Source organism: Oncorhynchus mykiss, chromosome 17 (assembly GCF_013265735.2).
Source record: "Oncorhynchus mykiss isolate Arlee chromosome 17, USDA_OmykA_1.1, whole genome shotgun sequence".
Lineage (NCBI taxonomy): Eukaryota > Metazoa > Chordata > Actinopteri > Salmoniformes > Salmonidae > Oncorhynchus > Oncorhynchus mykiss.
Window position 1 is genome coordinate 90139630 of NC_048581.1, and position 19879 is coordinate 90159508.

A 19879-nucleotide genomic window follows, 5' to 3' on the forward strand; every position below is an offset into this window, starting at 1 on the left:
TCCCATTAAGCAAATGCACAATCCTTACCTCACAGTAAACACTCTTATCCAGAACGACTTACAGGAGTCATTAGGGTTAAGTGCCTTGTTCATAGGACACAGCTTGGGGATTTGAACCAGTAACCCTTTCACTTACTGGCCCAATAGTCTTAACTGCTAGGTTGCCTGCCACCTTCAAACTACACTGTTAGAACCATTTTGGAACCCTTTATTTCCATGTGAAGGGAAAGGGTTCTAACCAAGGACAATTTGGATCTGAAGAACTGTTTTTGGAAGAAATGGTTCTTTGATGATTTTTTTGGAAGGCAAGAATGGTTCTACACAGAGCCATATATCATATTTCTCAGCACGCTCTATTGAAGAATGGTTCTACACAGAGCCATATATCATATTTCTCAGCACGCTCTATTGAAGAATGGTTCTACACAGAGGCATATATCATATTTCTCAGCAAGCTCTATTGAAGAATGGTTCTACACAGAGCCATATATCATATTTCTCAGCACGCTCTATTGAAGAATGGTTCTACACAGAGCCATATATCATATTTCTCAGCACGCTCTATTGAAGAATGATTCTACACAGAGCCATATATCATATTTCTCAGCAAGCTCTATTGAAGAATGGTTCTACACAGAGCCATATATCATATTTCTCAGCAAGCTCTATTGAAGAATGGTTCTACACAGAGCCATATATCATATTTCTCAGCAAGCTCTATTGAAGAATGGTTCTACACAGAGCCATATATCGTATTTCTCAGCACGCTCTATTGAAGAATGGTTCTACACAGAGCCATATATCATATTTCTCAGCAAGCTCTATTGAAGAATGGTTCTACACAGAGCCATATATCATATTTCTCAGCAAGCTCTATTGAAGAATGGTTCTACACAGAGCCATATATCATATTTCTCAGCAAGCTCTATTGAAGAATGGTTCTACACAGAGCCATATATCATATTTCTCAGCAAGCTCTATTGAAGAATGGTTCTACACAGAGCCATATATCATATTTCTCAGCAAGCTCTATTGAAGAATGGTTCTACACAGAGCCATATATCATATTTCTCAGCAAGCTCTATTGAAGAATGGTTCTACACAGAGCCATATATCATATTTCTCAGCAAGCTCTATTGAAGAATGGTTCTACACAGAGCCATATATCATATTTCTCAGCAAGCTCTATTGAAGAATGGTTCTACACAGAGCCATATATCATATTTCTCAGCAAGCTCTATTGAAGAATGGTTCTACACAGAGCCATATATCATATTTCTCAGCAAGCTCTATTGAAGAATGGTTCTACACAGAGCCATATATCATATTTCTCAGCAAGCTCTATTGAAGAATGGTTCTACACAGAGCCATATATCATATTTCTCAGCACGCTCTATTGAAGAATGGTTCTACACAGAGCCATATATCATATTTCTCAGCAAGCTCTATTGAAGAATGGTTCTACACAGAGCCATATATCATATTTCTCAGCACGCTCTATTGAAGAATGGTTCTACACAGAGCCATATATCGTATTTCTCAGCACGCTCTATTGAAGAATGGTTCTACACAGAGCCATATATCGTATTTCTCAGCACGCTCTATTGAAGAATGGTTCTACACAGAGCCATATATCGTATTTCTCAGCAAGCTCTATTGAAGAATGGTTCTACACAGAGCCATATATCGTATTTCTCAGCAAGCTCTATTGAAGAATGATTTTTCAGAATTCTTCATTTTAAAATCTGTAGTTTTTTGCATGTCCATTGATTGTTTGAATAATTTTGTGCTACACAAAGATAAATAACGTACATGTTTCTGAACGAATACGTTAGTAGTTGGACTTATTGCTTCCGTTACCGGGATGGATGTCCAGTTTATGTGATTGAGGTAGTCTCAGAATTCAATCTTCCCCACCATGGCAGTCATTCTGAATGCAGGTTGTGGGTGATAAAATAAATATATATATATATATATTTTAATTACACTAATATCCTAACTGTCTGGATTACGATAGGAATTACACATCACTTTACAATCCAGCATAATGTGACTTGCAGGCCGGATGTGGCCTGTAAACCAGGAGTTTCCTAACACCGCTGTGTCAGGATATAACTAGGTCCTCAAAGATGGGCCTTATGATATATGGTATGTCATTATTGTTATAATTTTAAAGGCTAAAAAGGCTGGTGGAACCGTTCATAGTTCTCGACATAAACCCTGTGTGGTTTTACTACGCATTTTTTATTCTTCTAAGAATGTACCTGAACCTCTCCACCTGTTTTGTTAGGAGAAAAACAGATCACTTCATGAAAGAATGTGAGATCAATAAGATGAGATCCCCTTTGTGTGTGTGTGTGTGTGTGTGTGTGTGTGTGTGTGTGTGTGTCTGTGTGTGTGTGTGTGTGTGTGTGTGAGTGTGTGCGTGTGTGCGTGCGTGTGCGTGCGTCTTCATGTTCCTTGGTTTTGTACCTTGCCAATGTCAACCTTTCCCTCTCCCAGGTCGTGGTCAGTAGACAGCCCCGGGTAGCTGGGTCAGACACCTGTGTTGTGAGATTACAAACTAATACGGCCTAAAGCACTGACTCTGGAGATAGATAGGAGTCCTTTGTAAAAAAAAAAATTACAAGACAAAGGATCAATGACATGACTTTGCACGTTTTCTCTCCACAAAGAGAGACTTTAGTGACCTGTCCTGATTCCCAGAGGCCTATGGGGGGGGGGGGGGGGGGGGGGGGTGGAGATAGAGAGGTACCTACTGTGACAGTAATGGGGTTTTCCCCTAACTTTCCTAAAGCCCCTAGGCCCTAAGGGACTGTTATTAAGGTAGGGTGGGACTTGTAGCCGCCTGGCTTTAGACACCTCATCTGAAATTCTTCGACAGGGAGGTACACTCCCTTGGGGACTTTATTGGCTGTGGAATTACATAAAACTTCACGGTCTGCATGGTGCCTTCCTGCGCTACACATCACCTCTGCCTGCCTCAGTCTCTATCTAGTGCTACAAGTCGTGTTCCTGGTAAGTCTCTACTGTGCTGTTTCACACTAGCAGATTAGGTTACTGAAGCAACATATGATTAAACATGAAGGTGAGACTGATTTAACATGAAGGTGAGACTGATTTAACATGAAGGTGAGACTGATTTAACATGAAGGTGAGACTGATTTAACATGAAGGTGAGACTGATTAAACATGAAGGTGAGACTGATTTAACATGAAGGTGAGACTGATTAAACATGAAGGTGAGACTGATTTAACATGAAGGTGAGACTGATTAAACATGAAGGTGAGACTGATTTAACATGAAGGTGAGACTGATTAAACATGAAGGTGAGACTGATTAAACATGAAGGTGAGACTGATTTAACATGAAGGTGAGACTGATTTAACATGAAGGTGAGACTGATTAAACATGAAGGTGAGACTGATTAAACATGAAGGTGAGACTGATTAAACATGAAGGTGAGACTGATTTAACATGAAGGTGAGACTGACTTTGTAACCTTTGTAATCATTTGTAAAATACTTTAGCTGTTAGTTAAAGCCAGGTATCCCTTTTGAAAAGCGAGTATTTCGACCTCAACGGGACGACCTGGTGAAATAAAGATTTAATAAAAAAACAAACAGAGCCCTTTGACTGGGAATTGCCATGATGGTGCACTTAACACCAAGTCACCGAGTCCTTCACAAGTAGAGCCTGTAACTCTGCCAATCAATCAATCAAATGTATTTATGAAGCCCTTTTTTTTTTTACATCGGCCGATGTCACAAAGTGCTGAACAGAAACCCAGCCATAAAAACCCAAACAGCAAAGCAATGCAGATGTAGAAGCACTCTAGAACTCTAGAACATGTTACAAATCTCAAAGCACGTGTTAAATGCTGTGTACTGTCATTTTACACCACGAGAATCACACTTAGATAGGCGGAGTATCTTCCTGTAAAGTTGATCTGTAGAGAATGAAGGGTTCGGGTAATTATTGGAAGGTAATCCAGGCGTTAATACCCGTGGTAATCTAAGAAAGCTCAGCACCTCTGCGGAGAGGTGTTGGATACAAGTTCACGGTAATTATTACTGTGGAACTAAAAGCTGTGATCTAGCTGAAATGTGTCAAGAAAGGGAAAGTAAGACGATATACATAGAATACATTGAAAGGGTTTGGAACCTCTAATCCTGGAATCTATTCTAATAGAATACATGGAAAGGGCTTGGAACCTCTAATCCTGGATTATATTCTAATAGAATACATAGAAAGGGCTTGGAACCTCTAATCCTGGATTCTATTCTAATGGAATACATAGAAAGGGCTTGGAACCTCTAATCCTGGATTCTATTCTAATGGAATACATAGAAAGGGCTTGGAACCTCTAATCCTGGATTCTATTCCAATAGAATACATAGAAAGGGTTTGGAACCTCTAATCCTGGATTATATTCTAATAGAATACATGGAAAGGGCTTGGAACCTCTAATCCTGGATTCTATTCTAATGGAATACATAGAAAGGGCTTGGAACCTCTAAGCCTGGATTCTATTCTAATAGAATACATAGAAAGGGCTTGGAACCTCTAATCCTGGGTTCTATTCTAATAGAATACATAGAAAGGGCTTGGAACCTCTAATCCTGGATTCTATTCCAATGAGCAAGACAAGATGTAGTGTTGTCATCATGAAAAACATGCCATGTGCATATTGCTTAATCAATCTATGTAAAATACACCTGCAAGGAGGACACATTTTCAACAAAGATTTGGTTTGTATGTATGAATATTTAGGTTGTCTGTAACCAAGCTTGATCAGATACAGAATAAGGGTGATGAGAATGAAATTTTGCGGAACAAAAAACTGAACATTCAACTGAACATTTACTCAGGTTGCCCTATTGAATTGCCCTTGAGGAATCAATATGAATCAGTCTATAATGTGAATCATACAGTATACCCGTCCGTGACCGCTAAGACAAGCCTGCATGCCGACTGGAAAAGACGAGAAATAAGGCTTCCACATCACAACCCCGCAGGACTGAGAGATCAGGGCTAATATGCAGTATACAGCATATAGTTGTGGGTCATGTCAGGTGAAGTTAAACTGACAAACACCCAGTTGATGGAAATGCTGTGATCTTATCACCCAGGCTGTATTTAAAAGACCATGTGTAGAAGCAGCAAAATAAAACAGTACATATCCTTTTCCTCTGTCTTCCTCAAACAGTCACCACTGAAGTCCTTTTCCCATGCATATTGATGATCCATGAACAAAAAAAAAGGTTGATATTCAACATTTACAGTATACTTCCTTTGAACCCGCGAGAATAATCTTGCACGTCAACAGGAAGTGACGATGATGAGAGGGCTTCTACATTATCTCCCATAACCTGCTGACGCTGTCATCCGTCAGCTCCATGCATATTGATGATCCATTAGCCACTGTGACCACCATAGACCATGTGACCACCATAGACCATGTGACCATCATAGACCATGTGACCACGTGGAAGACAACGTCTGGGCACGGATTGCTTCCCTTTATAAGCATCCCCCGGTTCTCTCTCATTCTGCTCTCCCTATGTTCTTCCCCTTTCTCTTTCCCCCCTCTCTCCTCTCCATCTATCTCAGCCATCTCTCTCTGCTCTCCACCCCCCCCCCCACTCTGTCTCTTTGCGCTCCCTCTCCTCCTGCTCCTGCTCTCTCTACCTGATTCCCCGGCTCTCTCCCTGCTCCCCCTTCACCCTGCTCATGCTGCCAGTCCCTTTCTCTCGTCTCTTATCCCCTCCAACCTCTCTCTCTCTCCACCCCCCCCCCTCTCTCTCTCTCCACCCCCCCTCTCTCTCTCTCTCTCCACCCCCTCTCTCTCTCCACCCCCTCCTCTCTCTCTCTCTCCACCCCCCCCCCCTCTCTCTCCACCCCCCCTCTCTCTCTCTCTCTCCCCACCCCCCCCTCTCTCTCTCTCTCCAACCCCCACCCCCCCTCTCTCTCTCCACCCCCCTCTCTCTCTCTCTCTCCTCTCTCTCTCTCTCCACCCCCCTCTCTCTCTCTCTCTCCTCTCTCTCTCTCTCCACCCCCCCCCCCTCTCTCTCTCCTCTCTCTCTCTCTCTCTCTCTCTCTCTCCACCCCCCCCTCTCTCTCTCTCTCTCTCCTCTCTCTGCTCCCAGTTCCCCTCCTCCTTTCAGTGTTTTGTGTCCCATTTTTATGAGGTTGAGATGCAATATTAATAAGGGAGGCAGCATATTTACTGAGATGTCCTGGGGAGGCTATTTAACTGACTGGGTCAATGATGCTTCGAAGTAGAAAACACACACCTTCACTCAGATGTTGACCATGTAAATATCTGTCTGATACATTATAATTTGCACCAGAACACCCTCAAACACGTTAAGCAATGTCTGGGTTGATAATGTGGCTATAATATGCTACTGCAAGACAAATGATCATATGAGGTTTATGTTCATTTATACAGTACCTATAGCTGTTGGTCAATGTGTGTACCTGGGTTTGGCTTTGAGTATACAATGATGTTCTCCATCAAAATTGCCAATTCATAACTTGACATACTACGAAAAGCTTTCATCCAGGAAGTCCTCATTATATTATCTCTTCCAATACGGTGCTATTAACCATATTTTCCCATAATGAGAATTACAGAATCATCACTTTATGTGTGACAATACATTCTCTTGAGGCGTAACAGATTTCAAGAAGTAAAACAGATTTTATTTTAATGCATCCCAAACACCACCATACACCCTATATAGTTTGACCAGAGCCCTATGGGTCCCAGTTCCCTATGGGCCTTATAAACCTGGTCCAAAGTAAAGAACCACATAGAGAATAGGGTGTGCCCGTTTGGGACTCAGTCATTGTTCACTAATACGTGCATCTTAAAAAGACAACAACAAAACAAACAAGATAATAGGATTTGAAGCCTGGCAAACTGTAATGTTCTCTGGAGAGATTTCCTGGTCACTTGTTATTAGACACTCTCAGATGGATCGCCTTGGATTGACGTTCACAGTGTCACAGTGAGACCTGCATTCTTTACATGTTGCTTTCTCTTCAGGTTATCTTATTCTTTGTCATTATTACATTCTGTACATAGCTCTCTCCGAGACAGTGCCTTTAATGTGAATTAACATTGAGCATAACCTCAGAAACGATCCAGCCTACACCTGAGATAATATACAGACAATTGTGCCTGATGGTATATGACAAATGCGGTGGCCTTTGTTAAAACTAAACAGGAAGTGCTCTGCAGTCTGCACACATGACATTATAATGTGATCTAGCTCACGTTGTGATTGAGTGCATTAGTATAATATAGCAGAAACAGTAGCCTATGTTAAACTACAGGCGGGCAATCCCCTGTACTGTAGGATATGATTTACATTATCAGGCAGTCTAGTTCAGAGAAAATGACAAATTATTCCTTACAGGGCCCGAATAATAAGACGGTTTAATAGAAGCTGAAGCCCCGGGGGCCCAAGACCGTAGGGGGCCCAAGACCGTAGGGGGCCCAAGACCGTAGGGGGCCCAAGCCCGTAGAGGGCCCAAGACCGTAGGGGGCCCAAGACCGTAGAGGGCCCAAGACCGTAGGGGGCCCAAGCCCGCAGAGGGCCCAGGCAGAGAAACATTGAAATGTATATTTAGATATAAAAATAATTTTACAGCAATCACCAATCACACGAGCCCAATCTCAATGCTGCCCGATCTGCAAATCATCAGATGGGGGAGGAGAGGAGGTAGGTGGCCCACATGGGTAACTGGGGGGGCCCTTTCTTGGTTGGGTAACTGATTAAGGGCCGGCCCTACCTTTTTGGGGGGGCCCTTAAACACTTTAATCTCTCCCCTTTTGACTGCAGAGACAAAGTTAATTTCCTGCAATTCTATACGTTTTGCCATGTGGCGGAGAGTAATTTTTGCAGTTTTAAAGCTAATTACTTGCGGTTAATCCGGCACAGATTCCAGAGCGCATGGCATCATTTTGAATCACATACCATGTTCTCAGCTCCAGACACTCTTTCAAGAATTCCCATCAAACACCAGAGAAGATTCAGGGCACGAACATCTGCTCAGGCATTGCTGACACCTGCCAAATCTTACAATGCCAGGACTTGTATTTTACACATCCGTTAACCACATCATATGTTATGGCAATCTGTCAATCGATAACACAGTCGATGGCATTGCACGCAATCATTTGTTAGAGCAGGGGAACGCGACCTCAATCAAATTATTTTTGATTGTCTTGCGCTCACATGAGCCAATCAATTTCCACAGACTGACTGCCCAGTAACAACACAGACTAGCTATCGAGAAATAAATTACATCACTAAAATAAATAGCCAACAGATCACACTCCTAAAATAAGTATTTTTTACTTCTTAAACCAAAATATGTCTCGTCTCAACAACATGGGCTGTCAGCTGTATGGTGAATAAGAAATGTGATTGGATCAGAGTTGTGGTGAATAAGATATGTGATTGGATCAGAGTCATGGTGAATAAGAAATGTGATTGGATCAGAGTCATGGTGAATAAGAAATGTGATTGGGTCAGAATTAAGGTGAATAAAAACTTTTATTAGGTTCGAATTATGTTGAAAAAGAACTGTTATTGGGTCAGAATTATGGTTGCTAGTGGTCAATAAATCCTACTTAGGCCTACTCCTTTGTCATATTTGTTATATGCCATCTGGGGGCGGTTAAGAGCATTGAGTATTGAAGCGTCACTGGTTCAAATCCCTGAGCTGACTAGGTGACCAATCTGTTGATGTGCCTTTGAGCAAGGCACTTAACCCTAATTGCTCCTGTAAGTTGCTCTGTATAAGAGTGTCCGTAAAATGTAAATCTGTATTTACATGAAACCTTTTTGCTCATATATCTGTGTACTGTACAATAATATGTACTGTACAACAAACATTTTATATTAAAAAAACGTATTCAGGATTCGTGCACTGTCTCTGCGGGACAGTTGAGCTAACGTAGGCTAATGGGATTAGCATGAGGTTGTAAGTAACAAGAACATTTCCCAGGACATAGACATATCTGATATTGGCAGAAAGCTTAAAATCTTGTTAATCTAACTACACTGTCCAATTTACAGTAGCTATTACAGTGAAAGAATACCATGCTACTGTTTGAGGAGAGTGCAGTTTTGAACATGAAAAGTTATTAATAAACAAATTAGGCACATTTGGGCAGCCTTGGTACAAATGTTTTAACAGAAATGCAATGATTCATTCGATCAGATAAACGTTGCACATACACTGCTGCCATCTAGCGGCCAATGTGTAAATTGCACCGGGGCTGGAATAATACATTATGGACTTTCTCTTGCATTGCAAAGATGATGGTACAAAACAAATTTAAAAAATGGTTGGTTTTTTTCTTTATATTATCTTTTACCAGATCTAATGCGTTATTTTCTCCTACAATCCTTTCAAATTTCCGTAAACTTCAAAGTGTTTCCTTTCAAATGGTACCAAGCAAATGCATATCCTTGCTTCAGGGCCTGAACTACAGGCATTTAGATTTGGGTATGTCATTTTAGGAGAAAATTAAAAAAAAGGGGCTGATCCTTAATTAAGAGGTTTTTAACAATTTAACAATAGTCATTTAGCAGTTCATTTGGGTTCTTAATAGTGCCAACTGTTGTCAAAAGGGTTTGGTAAATACATTTGATTGATTCAATGGTTGACTGATCGATTGGATTATTAATTATTAATAATCACATGTAATTGAATGGGATCTTTTGTTTCCATTCTATTAGATTCTACTGTATTCTATTCTATTCAATCCTATTCTAGGCTAATCATGTCCATGTGTTTGAGTCACTGTGGTAACGGTCTGAAATACTATGCATATTTCTCAATGATTATTTTCCACTAGGCTGCTGCTTAATGGCAACTATTTTAGAGGACGGTGGAAATAAGGTGGACAGACAATTTGGGGCGGAGTAATTCTAGGCGCTACCTCCCTCCCACTCAGGCCAGTGGAGTGGAGGAGAATTCATTCCTAAAGGGCTGGCTCTGGCTCCTCGGACACAGCTCAAAGACGTAGCTAGGAGACATTTGTGTGCGTCTCAGGGAAAGAGAGAGAGAGAGAGAGAGATTGAGGGAGTGAGAAAGAGAGGGAGGGAGAGAGAGAGAGAGGGAGAGAGGGAGGGAGGGATAGAGCTGGCTAAATGAGTGTAGACCTCTCTAGCTGATCCGGGAGGTGGTTTTGCTACTTAGCCCGTCATGTGATTGCCCTGGGCTTGTTATCCTTCGGGTTTTCTTATTATTATTTTTGTTGTTAACTTGATTTTCAGAAGCAGCCTACCTACCAGCGCAGAGAAGGCAAGTAGAATAGGACTTGTAATCAAATACCGGTGGTGCGTTTGTTTAGTAGGGTAGGCTGGGGGCTTCTGCAGGGTGGTGGACCCGAACACAAGCTTCCTGTGGAGACTCACTACCATCTAGCAGAGACGACAGCGGAACACCTTTAATACTTGTTTGGAGACGTCCAGAGAAGGAGTTCTCTCTCTTCACCTGGGTCGTTGCTGCTGGTTCTTCTTTTCAGTCCTTCTACAAAGAAGAGGATTTCAAGGAATATAATATATGCCACAGATTAAAAGGTCAGTTTCCGATATAATAAAGGCTTCATATTTTTTTTAAAACAACAACAACATAAAAATCAATCTCTGCTCCTGTCTTCTATGTGGCGTTGATGTTTCTTGGATCTACTGATCTAGTCTGCCGGCTCTGTCAGTGAAAGTGTTTGGGAATAGGGAGAACACTCGAGGAGAAGGAGAGAGCGATCATTCTTATTCTCCCTTCTGTGGATACAAACAGGAGAGGAACGGGCAAGTCAACATGCCATTCAGTTTGAGCATTTACACATTTAGCCAAGCAAACTAATGTGAATTCGGTGAATGCAATCGGGTAAGTGTATATACGGATAGCTAATTGGTGCATTTTTATTAAGCTACAGAACGGCACAAAACTTGCCCAAGCCATAGCCAGATATCTGTCTGTAGCTATCTAGCATTGTCCGAGGTGGGTCCTCCTAGATGGCTATTAAAACCTTGTATTCTGCATGCTGCTATTTCAGACCTCACTGTGTTGCCCTTCGCAGCTGCCGGTGTTAGTCACGTCGCTGCTGGCCCGTTTCATGGCTCTCAAACTGGCCTAAAAACAGGTGCATATGTGCAAGGATATATGTGGTGACTGTACGAGATGGTATGCGCTAACGTACTGTATGTAGTTAGCTAATAACACTTGTTTTGTTGGGACTATTTATTTAACCCGATTATCGTGTGTTTCTATGCTGTTACTATAGTTCTATCGGTATCCCACTGAAACACTAGGACTGTACAGTGAGATTTGCAAGGTGAAGTTATGGCTAGCGATTTAACTTTTTGTTATTTCAGCATTATTGCAATTCTACTTTTCATGGCCTGCCTTGGACATGTTGTTTACCCTTAGCCTACTATACCGTCTAATAGTTTACTAGATCTCATTACATTAACTATGCGTTATATCATGTTAGGTTAGATTAGCTGAGTAGACTAATACTTTTCCCACCTTCTTCATTTAACATATAGATGTAGTTTATATGAATAAATCCTACTAGTTGATCTTATTCTACCCAATGTTATTGCACTATAGCCACCGATTTGCTCAAAACATTTATTAGGTGTCTAGATCCACTTCCACATTAAGGCAGGCTAGTGGAGCCAGTAGCTATTTATTTAATGTAGGTTACAGCTATTTGTTTGCACACATGGGCTTTTCTTGCGTTGTGAGAGAACAGTTTGGGGTACAATTTGGTAACGTTGAATCAAAATATGAGTCCGGATGCGTTAGATTCTGTGCATCACCGCACTGTAACATTTTTTACTGCAATCTTACAATGTAACGCAGTTATCTCGATTCCGCTACTGTTTGATTCCCATCAAAATGCCACACGGTTTGGTTCAATAAGAACAGTGTGTTATAATTGTTTTTACCGGGGGATGTGTTTTTAATATTTGACTCACGTCTCCCTTCTCCATGGAGACGTTTGAAACCTTCCAGCTGGGGTGGTATCTCTAATCTCTGTATGGCCCGGACGCGGAAAAAGATTTCTCTCTGTGTGAGGACAGACCACCATATGTCAGGGAAACATTTATGAAGGCTACGACCATACCACACTTTCATTCTTTAGAAAACCCTTTTGGTTTCAATATGTTTGTGTGGTCCTTTAAAAAAAAAATGTTTTCTTGATAACATCACACTTGTTTTTTTTTTTTTTTTTTTAATCTTTCGAGGTATTTGTGTGTGAGTCTCTCTGGTATTTTTACATGACCTATCTGAGTGTTTTTCCCCTGAGGTGCAATAAAACACTTAGGAATATAAATAGATTATTTTTTAAATTACCCAATAGACCCTTGTATGTTTGTTTATTGTTCTGATTCACTGGGAGGTGTTGGTCCAAAATTATTCATAACCTATTTAGTCATAGATACTTGAAACCTTGGCGGTTTGCCTGTTAGGAGTGGCACTGCATTCTGAAGCTTAAGCTGTTTCTAATGAAGCTTTAGAAACCGGGTGGTTCCAGCCCCGAATGCTGATTTGACTGACAGCTGTGGTATACGAGACCATATACCACGGGTGTGACAAAACATGTTGTTTTTATTGCTCCAATTACTTTAGTAACCAGTTTATAATAGCAATAAGGGCACCTCAGGGGTTTAAAATAAGGCCCGAGGGGGTGTGGCCAATATACCACAGCTAAGGGCTGGTCTTACCCAAAGCGCATTGTGGAGTGCCTGGATACAGCCCATAGCCGTTGTATACTTGGTCATGTACCACAAACCCCCAAGGTGCCTTATTGCTAATATAAACTGGTTACCAATGTAATTAGTGCAGTAAAAAAAAATAAGTGATTCCAATGGTATGATATTTTTATTTAACTAGGCAAGTCAGTTAAGAACAAACTCTTATTTTCAATGACGGCCTAGTGGGTTAACTGCCTGTTCAGGGGCAGAACGACAGATTTGTACTTTGTCATCTCGGGGATTTGAACTTTCAACCTTTCGGTAACTAGTCCAATAGCTCTAACCACTAGGCTACCCTGCCTCCCCAATATACTGTGTCTCCGGCTGTCAGCCAATCAGCATTCAGGGCTTGAAAACCCCCAGTTTATAATAATGAACAACTAGCCTTTGCCGAATAGTTTTAAAAAAAATACATTTTAAGAATATCAATTGTAGAAATAGGCGGGGTTTATGAGTTTGTGGCTGTGGTAACAAGTGACAACCAGGTACAACTCCGATATATAATGTTTTTTTTTTTCTTAAAGTTTCCGGGATGTAACATGTCCTACTTATATCAGTACAACCCGTAACATCCTAATCATTACGAATATTCTATTAGATCAAATAAGTCACACATAGCGAATAAGCTATACATTTTTTGGGGGGTTAACCAAATTCGACACTTTCATTGACACTCTAAACAAAAACTCCTTACTTGGTGAGTGAAAAAAAATAAAAATAAATGGCAACACTTCCATCTTAACTCCTCCTCCACATTTACCGGATTGGTTGAACAATGCAGAAGAGAAACTCCCACAACAGTTTTTCTTTTTCTTCTCCTTGTCGTCAAGACCAGTATGTATGTAGGGGATCTATTTTCAGGTGTTTCTTCTACGTTTGCTACGCTAGGTTATATTTTGAGAGACAAGACGTTTATACAATTATGTCCTCTTGTCCTATTTTCAGATGGGTTGTTTATTTTTGTTTTTATTGGTTTTGTGGCTCTCCACTTTCTGTGTTTTTTTTTTTACATCTGGAAACAAGATAAGGTATTTGGTTTGGCCATTCATTTCTATACCTTCACTATTTGATGAAACAACATTGATGTAGTGCCTCAGAGCTGCGCTGTAATTAAATAATCAATGGGAAGTGCTTTTAGTAGAGACTTGGAATGCATTCTGGACACTGAAAACAGTGCACAAGTCCCAAACAGCACCCCTATTCCCTTTACAACACATAGGGGGCTCTGGTCAAAAGTAGTGCTTTATGTAGTAGGGAATAGACTGCCGTTCGGACCACAGTAAATGTCTCACTTGCAAACAGCACACAGATTAGTAGTACCACCTCTCCATGACCCTAGTACATCATGTAGTAATATAGTAGTACCACCTCTCCATGACCCTAATACATCATGTAGTAATATAGTAGTACCACCTCTCCATGACCCTAGTACATCATGTAGTAATATAGTAGTACCACCTCTCCATGACCCTAGTACATCATGTAGTAATATAGTAGTACCACCTCTCCATGACCCTAGTACATCATGTAGTAATATGTGGCCGGATGTGATGCAGCCTGGATCTTTCTGTGAGCGGTAGCAGCTGTTGTCTTGTTTTATCTTCCTGTGAGAGGTAGCAGCTGTCATCTTGTTTTATCTTCCTGTGAGAGGTAGCAGCTGTCGTCTTGTTTTATCTTTCTGTGAGAGGTAGCAGCTGTCGTCTTGTTTTATCTTTCTGTGAGAGGTAGCAGCTGTCGTCTTGTTTTATCTTCCTGTGAGAGGTAGCAGCTGTCGTCTTGTTTTATCTTTCTGTGAGAAGTAGCAGCTGTTGTCTTGTTTTATCTTTCTGTGAGAAGTAGCAGCTGTTGTCTTGTTTTATCTTCCTGTGAGCGGTAGCAGCTGTCGTCTTGTTTTATCTTTCTGTGAGAAGTAGCAGCTGTCATCTTGTTTTATCTTCCTGTGAGAGGTAGCAGCTGTCGTCTTGTTTTATCTTTCTGTGAGAGGTAGCAGCTGTCGTTTTGTTTTATCTTTCTGTGAGAGGTAGCAGCTGTCGTCTTGTTTTATCTTCCTGTGAGAGGTAGCAGCTGTCGTCTTGTTTTATCTTTCCGTGAGAAGTAGCAGCTGTTGTGTTGTTTTATCTTCCTGTGAGCGGTAGCAGCTGTCGTCTTGTTTTATCTTTCTGTGAGAGGTAGCAGCTGTCGTCTTGTTTTATCTTTCTGTGAGAGGTAGCAGCTGTCGTCTTGTTTTATATTTCTGTGAGAGGTAGCAGCTGTCACCTTGTTTTATCTTCCTGTGAGAGGTAGCAGCTGTCGTCTTGTTTTATCTTTCTGTGAGAAGTAGCAGCTGTTGTCTTGTTTTATCTTTCCGTGAGAAGTAGCAGCTGTTGTCTTGTTTTATCTTCCTGTGAGCGGTAGCAGCTGTCGTCTTGTTTTATCTTTCTGTGAGAAGTAGCAGCTGTTGTCTTGTTTTATCTTCCTGTGAGAAGTAGTAGCTGTTGTCTTGTTTTATCTTCCTGTGAGAAGTAGTAGCTGTCGTCTTGTTTTATCTTTCTGTGAGAAGTAGCAGCTGTTGTCTTGTTTTATCTTCCTGTGAGAAGTAGTAGCTGTTGTCTTGTTTTATCTTCCTGTGAGAAGTAGTAGCTGTCGTCTTGTTTTATCTTCCTGTGAGAGGTAGCAGCTGTCGTCTTGTTTTATCTTTCTGTGAGAAGTAGCAGCTGTCATCTTGTTTTATCTTCCTGTGAGCGGTAGCAGCTGTCGTCTTGTTTTATCTTCCTGTGAGCGGTAGCAGCTGTCGTCTTGTTTTATCTTCCTGTGAGAGGTAGCAGCTGTCGTCTTGTTTTATCTTCCTGTGAGAGGTAGCAGCTGCTGTCTTGTTTTATCTTCCTGTGAGCGGTAGCAGCTGTCGTCTTGTTTTATCTTCCTGTGAGAGGTAGCAGCTGCTGTCTTGTTTTATCTTCCTGTGAGAGGTAGCAGCTGTTGTCTTGTTTTATCTTTCTGTGAGAGGTAGCAGCTGTTGTCTTGTTTTGTCTTCCTGTGAGAGGTAGCAGCTGCTGTCTTGTTTTATCTTCCTGTGAGAGGTAGCAGCTGCTGTCTTGTTTTATCTTTCTGTGAGAGGTAGCAGCTGTTGTCTTGTTTTATCTTCCTGTGAGAGGTAGCAGCTGTTGTCTTGTTTTATCTTCCTGTGAGAGGTAGCAGCTGTTGTCTTGTTTTATCTTCCTGTGAGAGGTAGCAGCTGTTGTCTTGTTTTATCTTTCTGTGAGAGGTAGCAGCTGTCGTCTTGTTTTATCTTCCTGTTAGCGGTAGCAGCTGTCGTCTTGTTTTATCTTCCTGTGAGAGGTAGCAGCTGTTGTCTTGTTTTATCTTTCTGTGAGCGGTAGCAGCTGTCGTCTTGTTTTATCTTCCTGTGAGCGGTAGCAGCTGTCGTCTTGTTTTATCTTCCTGTGAGAGGTAGCAGCTGTTGTCTTGTTTTATCTTCCTGTGAGAGGTAGCAGCTGTCGTCTTGTTTTATCTTCCTGTGAGAGGTAGCAGCTGTTGTCTTGTTTTATCTTTCTGTGAGCGGTAGCAGCTGTCGTCTTGTTTTATCTTCCTGTGAGCGGTAGCAGCTGTCGTCTTGTTTTATCTTCCTGTGAGCGGTAGCAGCTGTCGTCTTGTTTTATCTTCCTGTGAGAGGTAGCAGCTGTTGTCTTGTTTTATCTTTCTGTGAGCGGTAGCAGCGGTCTTCTTAGGCAGCACCACTTTCTCAATGCGTCCCAAATACCACCCTATTCCCTATATAGTGCACTACTATTGACCAAGGTCCCAGTCTAAAGTAGTGCACTATATACGATATAGTGTGCTATTTGGTTCACTGCCTTCGTCTGCTGAAGTGCACACAGGGCTGTGTAATAGTCCACACTTCAGCTGCGTCTGGAGCCTAACCTACATGTTCCTGCTCTGTTGCCTGTAAATAACCTGCGGTGGGTTGTCTTAAATGGTACGGGGAAAGGTTTAGGAGCGAGTCATGCATGCCCCTTTAATGATCAGTCTGCGGTGTTGCAGTGAAGCAAAAGAAAACAACAAAGCTACTGGATCCAGAAGGAAAAGAAGGGAGATTCGGACATTTCAGTAGGAAAGTGAAGCAATAGCAACAAATGTACAAATGTAGCTCCACCTGTGATAATGTGGAAGTACTTGCATCCCCTTTTTCCCCTCACTCTTTTCAGAACATAAAGTTGTACAACTTTAGTGATAGTTTGAAAAGGTACCGTAGCTGTATTCTTCCAACTAAAAGGGTTCCTTGAAGGTCATTTTGTTGGGTGAAAAAAATAAATATACATTCTACCCGAACCCTTTATATAATTACATAATAGTGGGTTCTTATATTTGTCTGATTTCGCACATGCACAAGTGTGTATTAATACGTATGTGTGAATTGGAAATGTTTTGTTTGTTTGGTTGGTTGTTGCATGCATTACCTCTCCCTGAGACACCCTCAGAGAGTGGTGTGACTGCCAGGGTCTGCCATTATCAATGACAACCCTTGGGCAATTAGGGTTAGGTCTAAGTGCCTTTCTCAAGTGCATATCGACAGATTCTCGGTTACTGGTCTAACGCTCTAACCGCTAGGCTACCTGCCGCCTCGATGCTTCTAGGTAAAACATGTTGTATTGATTTAAAAGGAGGATTCAAACTGGAGTTCTGTAGATAATATGACTCTTTCTGTAGGTTAGGATAGGACTAGTTCTGTAGGTAATAGGACTCGTTCTGTAGGTTAGGATAGGACTAGTTCTGTAGGTAATAGGACTCGTTCTGTAGGTTAGGATAGGACTAGTTCTGTAGGTAATAGGACTCGTTCTGTAGGTTAGGATAGGACTAGTTCTGTAGGTAATAGGACTCGTTCTGTAGGTTAGGATAGGACTAGTTCTGTAGGTAATAGGACTCGTTCTGTAGGTTAGGATAGGACTAGTTCTGTAGGTAATAGGACTCGTTCTGTAGGTTAGGATAGGACTAGTTCTGTTCTTTAATATGACTCGTTCTGTAGGTAATAGGACTTGTTCTGTAGATAATAGGACTCGTTCTGTAGGATAGGACTTGTTCTGTGGATAATAGGACTCGTTCTGTAGGATAGGACTTGTTCTGTGGATAATAGGACTCGTTCTGTAGGTCAGAATGGGACTAGTTCTGTAGGTAATAGTACCCGTTCTGTAGGTAATAGGACTCGTTCTATAGATAATAGGATTCGTTGTATAGGTAGTAGGACTCATTCTGTAGGTTAGGATAGGACTAGTTCTGTAGGTAATAGGACTCGTTCTGTAGATAATAGGACTCGTTCTGTAGGTAATAGGAGTCGTTCTGTAGGTAATAGGACTCGTTCTGTAGGTAATAGGACTTGTTCTGTAGGTTAGGATATGACTAGTTCTGTAGGTAATAGGACTCGTTCTGTAGGTTAGGATATGACTAGTTCTGTAAGTAATATTGGACTCGTTCTGTAGATAATATGACTCTTTCTGTAGGTTAGGATAGGACTAGTTCTGTAGGTAATAGGACTCGTTCCGTAGGTTAGGATAGGACTAGTTCTGTAGGTAATAGGACTCATTCTGTAGGTTAGGATAGGACTAGTTCTGTAGGACCCGTTCTGTAGGTAATAGGACTCGTTCTGTAGGTAATAGAATTCGTTCTGTAGGTAATAGGACTTTTCAAATGGTGCACAGACAGACTTGTTTGTAGGGCCGGGACGATACCAGTATTGGGATACTCGTTAGTATCGTAGCAAGGAAACAAAACATGCAGTGAACGTGACTTCTTTAAGAAAACAGTAGGGACCTCACGATTCTATATGTATTGCGATTACTGTGATTTCATTGCGATTCGATGTTCTGAACATACATGTATTGCTAAGCATATGTCTGCTGCAGATGGACAAGAGAGAGCGAGAGCCATGAGAAAATGATCAATCGTGGAAATAAAATGGCTGCAAACTAATTATCTCCCTATTTTAAAAAGAAAACGGAGAACAAGCTATGAAGGAAAAATGTTTTGTTTCAGACACATCCAACTGTCACAAAAATAATATTGCGATATTGTCAAAACGATACGATATATCGTCAAAAATATCCTGATATGTAATCATATACACCCCCCCCCACCCCCACCCCCACCCCCCCAAGTCAAAGAAAAACAGCCCTAATGTTGGAAACAGACATCATTATTTTGTCAGCCTTTTCCAATCTACAGACAATATTCTACATCATACAGCAGGTTTTTAACGGAACAAATAGTTTGCTCTGCTTCATATTTGTCTTTTTAGCCATTGGGGGGGGAAAAAATATTGTGATGCTTCTATTGTCCCTATCCCTACTGGTTTGTTTTCCAAGGCCTGATGTAAACATATTGTTGTTTGTTGTTTACATGTTGTTGTTTACTTTGTACTGTAGGCTAAACAGTTTATGGCCAAGGCATTTTATAGATTTTTTAAAAATTTTTTATCTGTCTCTGCTAATCAATATTCCTTCAAAACATTTTTACATTTTTTTTCTTTTTAATACCTTAACTTAGGTTTATTCAATACCTTTTTCAAAATGATTAGTGGACAGTGTGCTTTTTTTTTTTTATAGGCAGACTAAGCACAAAGGCGGGACCGCCAATAGTTTGCATTTGCTCTGATGTTCCAAACAGTGTGTTCATTGTAGCCGTAAAAGTAGGCTGAGGCCTACTCAACCATAGTTGAGACATCAATCTGACAGAAGACTTTCTTTGTCTCCCACTTAACAAAAATGTGGATAAAGCATTTTCAGACATCTACAATTGTTCTCTTTTTTTTTTTTATGATTCATCCTGCTTCTTTTATAGAATAACAAAAGCTACACAACTCTGAAAGGTCTATTGAAGCATGCAGTCAACACTCAAACCCCAACATTTTGACGTAAACAATTAGCCTAGCTAACTAGGCTAAACTTCCATACGGTATCTGTAAGAAGTGGCTAGTTGTTAAAGCAGACATATGCTCGATCTGTGTCATTCTCGTCTATTGTCGTTGTGTCTGTGTGTAACGTCCTGATTGTGTGTTTAGGAGTCATTACAACCATCTTATCCTATATTATCTGATCTCATAATTCTCTCTATAGATAAT

The 19879-nt window shown here is 41.0% G+C and overlaps 1 protein-coding gene across 4 annotated transcripts in view; it reads left to right on the top strand.

The window, feature by feature from the left end:
* The first annotated feature begins 10052 nt into the window (after positions 1-10052).
* The window catches only part of LOC110494819 (dystroglycan), a 99065-nt gene continuing 89238 nt past the window's right edge, over positions 10053-19879 (top strand). For 2 of the 4 annotated variants that reach the window (XR_005037106.1, XM_036950948.1), the window contains exons 1-2: positions 10054-10608; positions 10726-10915. The gene's annotated coding sequence lies outside the window, so the exon portion shown is untranslated. Of the gene's footprint in view, positions 10609-10725; positions 10916-11084; positions 11172-19879 lie in introns of all 4 variants that reach the window. The other 2 variants (XM_036950950.1, XM_036950949.1) reach the window with 2 other exon arrangements.